At 39.5% G+C, this 5,686-nt stretch overlaps 1 protein-coding gene across 2 annotated transcripts in view; it reads right to left on the reverse strand.

Annotated features, from left to right (window-relative positions):
• Positions 1 to 5,516, reverse strand: part of TASOR (transcription activation suppressor) — a 29,848-nt gene extending 24,332 nt beyond the window's left edge. For both annotated transcript variants that reach the window (XM_029086244.1, XM_029086243.1), the window contains exon 1: positions 5,453 to 5,516. The gene's annotated coding sequence lies outside the window, so the exon portion shown is untranslated. The remainder of the gene's footprint in view (positions 1 to 5,452) is intronic.
• Between the last annotated feature and the right edge of the window lie 170 nt (positions 5,517 to 5,686).

The raw sequence follows: 5,686 nt of genomic DNA on the forward strand, positions 1-5,686 counted from the left end.
AGATGCAAATCTAGGAAGAGGAATATGATTACATCAATCGAGATCCTGCTACTCATTCAAGTATTATCAACTACAGCCCCATTTATGTTTAAACATTTCCTGCTTTGTGGAAAGTTCTGACGAGTGAGCTGAGACAGAGCTGTCAAAAAACAGCGAGTCCCCCTGTTCTTCAGACAGGGAGAACCGACATAAGCGACCATACACTTAGCTCTCAACAGATTTAAGGATGAGTTCTACCTAATACCTTAAACTATGGAAAACAGAAAATTAGAGATTGTTTTAAAGATTGTTGCAATTTTTTCTTCAATTTCTCAGCAGAGAAGTGAAAGTATGTTTTGCTACTATTGTTGTTATTCAGTAATATATATACTTTCTTGTCCTTTTTTTAAACAGATGAGGTCCTTCAAATCTATACCCCAAACAAACATCATCCAAGTTCACCAGAGATGCTACTGAAGCCAGGAAGGACTGTTACTACCTTGGTTGTAAAAATAGATCAAAACTGAAATGTTTTTAAGTACTTGGGCACAAAAGTCACTTTTGATATTCCAGTTTTTCAATTTGAGAACATAAAACATTAATACAATACTGATTCCACCTAATTGATCCCATCGGGCCAAGAACAAGACTTTACATACACCCTTCAGTAGGAAAATGCTTAATAATCAAAAAACTTCAGAGTAAAGGAAATTCTATTCCTTTGATGTGCACTGTCCACTCAATACAAAGTGAACAACAACTACACATGTAACACTGCCTTGGTTTACTTCATGCATAAATTAAGAGTGATTGGCTTCACAATCAGCTGGTGACTGAGAAAAAAGGAACATGAATGAAATCTGTTGAACGTATAATCCTTACAGAACTAACACACAACTTATGAAGAGTACTTACACACACCAAATTTCATCCTGTCTGCCTGACACCTTTTCATATAGAGTAGTGCCTACAATCCACACCTGGTCTGAGAACTAGACAGCACTCACTAAGCATTTCTATTTGAGAGGCAGTGCAATAATTCTGTATCTATTGCATTCTACTGCTGAGTGGCCAAATGATGGATGGAACAAGAAAAATCTGGTAAGTGGACAGCAGGACAGCTCTGTAATCATCAAGTCAAATAGGTCACTTAGCTTTGAATTTCAGGTAAGTTACCATATACCACAGCTGAAAAATTTAACAGTGCATAGCATAAGCTTTTTTTTCTTGTTCAAATATGACTCTTCAAACACACTAATGATATGCTTCATGACAAGCTCAAATCCACTTTTGCAGTTCTGCAAGAACTCAAGGCGCTGCAGGCTTCAGGTTCTTACTAGAACTCTGAAACGTTACCTACTGAGGTAATTAGCCAGGCAATACTTTTCAATTTGTCATCTGAGCATTAGTGCCAAAGGGCACCTATTTTCTAAAAGGTTAAGGTCACTATAGAAGGGCTTGTCCCTCACTTAACAAAGGAGATCAGATGCAAGACTAAAACCTGAGAAGTACTGAACTAGACCTTCTACAGCAATCACCAAATCCTACGTTCACCGGCAAAAGATGAGACTACTCAATTTATCTCCAGTCCTACATCACTTCAAAGACCAGTAGTATGTGCACATGTATTTTTCAGGCTAACTATACAGATCTGCTGTGGGTATGCTGCACCTTTACTGGACCTGCATAAATTCAAGTCATTTAGGTAAGGACTAACTTGCAGTACCCTTGCAACACACACAAGTCAATTACTGTGCTTTTTTGCTGGCTTGTTCTGCAGAAGTAAAAATAAGGAAATAAATACTGGCTTTGTTTAGTTTCTACCCAGTGAATCGGAACGTATTTTTAGATGGAAACTAAGATTAGCTAATGTAGTACCTAATCTAGGGACAGACATTAGAGTGGATGTTCGGATGCATATAATTCCCTCATGGCTTTCAGTTTTTCTTTCACATCTGTCCGATGCTTCAACTTGAGAAAACAGAGTTTGAAGTTAGTGGGTTTGTGTTGTTCTGTTTTGGTTTTTGTTTGTTTTTTTTTTTTTTAAGTCAGACTGTGAAGAAGAGGAAGACAAGAGACATCCTCTTCAAGAAAACCTGAACTAACTTTCAAGTGAAGAGAATTACTTATTTTATTATCCGGTAAGCTGGCAGAATGCTAGTACTCTTCACAAACAAGCGCTCCTGCTGCAAAAACTCCATTGAGAAGCATCATTTTCTTTTAAGTCTTCATTTTTTAAGACTAAGACCAAATATCCATGGTGCTAATGAACCATAACGTTGTGATTTTTTTTCAGCCCCAAACATCTTTTGCTCTCAAAAGGTCTAAGTAGTTATTAAGTTCAAGGACTGCTTAATTAAATCCCCATGCAGAAAGAGCAAGTAGCAAATAGCAGATATGCATCTCTACCAAAGAGAAAAGTAGAAAAGTGACAACCTAGACCTCCAAGCAAGCACTGTCAAGACTTTCATGGACAAAACCAAGACCTTTTCCCCCACTCAGTTACGTTAACTTGGTAGGCTACAGAAATAAATGCCCAATCTTTACCAACAAGCAAGCCCTTAAGTCATTGGTTGCTACTTGAGCACGTTTGTTGTAATTGCCTTTTGGTACCAGGATAACTCAAGAGTTCAATAAGTAAAAAAAAATGCTGTTCCAGTGTTTTATCTTGAAAATTTCTTTTCCTCATCCTATTAAACAAGGATCTTTGAAGTTTCAGGTAGACTTTGGACACCTGAGAAGATCTGACAAGCAAATTAGAAGAAGCCATGACAACTGGCAATAGTATTAAGATTTAAAAAAGAGATAAGCTACTCAAGAGAGCGTAACACCATTGCTAAACTGCATGTACCATGAAAAGAGAAACTTTCAAAGCAGTTTTAAGCAGGAAAACAAATGCATGCACACATTAAAAAAAAAAATAAAATCTCGCAACTGGGTTGGTTTTCTGAATTCTTCTGTTAGGAAAAAAAAAGGAAGCCAGAAGAAAGATTCTGTGTGACAACTAACCACAGTTAGTTTTAAGAAGTTTCCTCCAGATACATTTCTCCACATTGACAAGGTCCTTCCTGTTGACTTTCAGTTCCTTATTAGTCTCCAAATAGAGACGGAGATAAATTCCAAAAAGGGTAAAATAAACAGCTAAATCTTAAGTTTTCTAGGATTTTCCCCTTACACTTTTGTTTTGCAGATTCAATTTTTAATTGTTTCACAATCAAAAATTGTTCCCAAAACTCATCTGGTACTTAAAAAAAACTACCAAAAAAAACCTCCCAAAACCCCAAAGAAAAAAACCCCAAACCCAAATGCTCCACCCACGTAACAAAGTCATCCTGTACAGATTTTATAGCCTGTACATAACAGATGAGCCTTCATAATCAAGACAGCGTGTATCTCTCAGGATGGCACATCCAGGAATAAAATGGAGGTTTAAAAAGCAAAACAAGGACAATTCCTATACAAGGAAGGATGGAGGAAGCTTCCATGTGTATTGTTTCATGGTGGAATTTAGAACCTAGCCAAGATCGCTCTTCTGAGAGGGACAGATGATACTCTGGTTATTTTGTAATTTAACAAGGTGTACTTGAACACAGGCACTAAGCATGTATTAAGTATCTGCCACTACAATGTCAGACAATTAATGCACAGCTCATCTTCTAATTTAGTTACAGAACTGATGTAAAGCTATCATTTCTCAAATGCCAACACCAATTTCCATGGCAATTTGGTTGTCCACAAAGATCATGTTGGCAGTTTTTATGCTAGTTCACTTCTGCTAGTCTTGCCTACGACAAGCGCTTTGCATTATGGTAACACATGGCCTAAGACCAACAATCAGCAACCACAAGCAACTATACGAAGGCAAGCAGCACAGAAAGAATGGAGAACAGTCTGTTTTGGGAATCTTGGAAAGTGGGAGTTGCCAGTATGATTAAAATGTCCAAGAAGTGTTCTGTGAGTTTAAAGGGAAAGAAAAATAGACAAGTACACTGAAAAGTAAGCCCTTAAGAATGGGTCAAATGATCCTAACAAGCGAATTCTAGAAGGGTAAGAATATAGCAAAACCAGGACACTCCCCCTTCTACCCTGGGGTTACAAGGGGGAGTGTCCCTCAGAAGCCTGATGTTTGAACTACATATTCTGAAACTTCTTACACACTCCAGGAGATGGTTCTGCACAAGCGAAGATGAATTAGATGACCCAAAAAGGTATTTTGCAGGTTTTCATTCACAATGGAACCAAATGTTAGAAAGGGACTTCAAACATCTGTGGTTAAGTGCTAAACATTTCTGAGATGTATTTAAAGGTATTAAAAATATAACCACACTTAGGTGTGACATACGAAAGTGCACGAGGCACCATGTTTCATCCAGACATTTTTCTGTCAGATGAATAAGAAACTTTTTTTTCTCTTCAAATCAACCCAGTTCTTTTTACAATGAACATCTGGCAGACTTGTACCTTCCTTGGGGGGTGGCAATGGCAAGGAAAAGGAAGAAAAGGAAAAAAGTGACATTACTGCCAAAAATGGAATGAAAGAAAGGGAAAGACTGGATAATGAAATAAACCTACCTTCATCTCTTCCTTACAGAAGAAAGCATTTCAAGAAGGTAGATGTTAAGACTCTTCTCTGAAGAACTAGAAGCCTATGCAAACAGGTATTTTTGTGATACATACTAAGTTACTGACCCCATGTTGCAAAAGGTCAAGAGATGAGATAAGTTTCAGGGAGCAAATAAGACATCTTCAGCGCCACTTAACAAAATCAAGGATAAGCAGAAGCCAATGGATCCTCACAAAAAGCAAGAAATACCACAGGCTTTTAGAGGAAGAGTTATTCAAAAAAACCCAAAAAACAAACCATGGATGCTTGGAAGAGGAATGCTTTCAAGGCGAGGCACATGAACGTGGGATGCTTGCTTCCTCCCTGAAAAGGAACTCTGACTATATAAGAACAGTCTTCTGTGTATCACCAACGAAGGACAACTCTGCTCAGTTTGCTAGTCTGAGCTAAACAGAATTACACCCCCTCCTGCAGAGGGGAGGTCAAGGGGAAGAGAAAAGTGAATCATCTCTCCTTGTCCAAGAGAACCATCTTCTCTGCACGCGAGTGCACCTCCAGAAGCAGAGCCAGGATCAACACTCAAGCCCACCCTGATCACATCCAGTTTTTCCATCCTTTTAAAGCAAAGGTCTGAAATTGAAGCCGAGTTTCGGTTTTGTTTTTTCTCCTCCTCGTGACAAAATAAAAACGAAAAAGAAAAGAGGGAAGGGTAGGGAGCAGAAAGAATGTAAAAACCTCTGATACTGAAAATCTTATCCCCAGCAGCCTCGCTAGTCTGAGCCATGCCACAGCCTCCTCCACACCCGCAGGATTTTGCATGCAGTTGTGTGAGGTGCATAAAGAGCCTGCCTAATGAATCAGATGAATAGGGGAGTGAGGGAGAGAAGGAAGGGAAAGGGAAGGAACAACCTTTCTTTTCTCTGCTCTTCCTGGGGATCTGAAAGTTCCTCCTAACAGGCAGGTCTTCTGGGGGCTTAGGGAAAGGGGGAGGCCCCCCCAACACACCGCTGGGCAGCAGCTGCTGCTGCTTTTGTTGTTCATTTGCCGCTGAGATGCTGCTCCTGCGCTGGCTGCTGCCAGGGATGCTGAGGTTTGGGGGGACCTTGTCCTCTGCAGCAACAGCAGCCACCAGCAGCGCCTCCC

The sequence above is a fragment of the Antrostomus carolinensis genome, unplaced genomic scaffold (genome assembly GCF_000700745.2).
Source record: "Antrostomus carolinensis isolate BGI_N321 unplaced genomic scaffold, ASM70074v2 scaffold11188, whole genome shotgun sequence".
Classification (NCBI taxonomy): Eukaryota; Metazoa; Chordata; class Aves; order Caprimulgiformes; family Caprimulgidae; genus Antrostomus; species Antrostomus carolinensis.